A 226-nucleotide genomic window follows, 5' to 3' on the forward strand; every position below is an offset into this window, starting at 1 on the left:
ATCTAATAACATCGAAAATAATTCTCCAACGACAAGAAAGGCAGAGCTCGGTCGCGAAAAAGGAGAAATGAAACAAAAAGAATAAAAATCAAGATAACAGCACCGATTATAGCAGCGTGATTATCATGAAAATAAATTGTTTTTCATTTGCAGTAACGGAAGTAGGACAGGAATTGCGTTTTAAAAAGCGCCCGTTTGAAAATCAATTTAAATTTAAAACCCCCCC

The sequence above is a fragment of the Penaeus monodon genome, chromosome 34 (assembly GCF_015228065.2).
Source record: "Penaeus monodon isolate SGIC_2016 chromosome 34, NSTDA_Pmon_1, whole genome shotgun sequence".
Taxonomy (NCBI): domain Eukaryota; kingdom Metazoa; phylum Arthropoda; class Malacostraca; order Decapoda; family Penaeidae; genus Penaeus; species Penaeus monodon.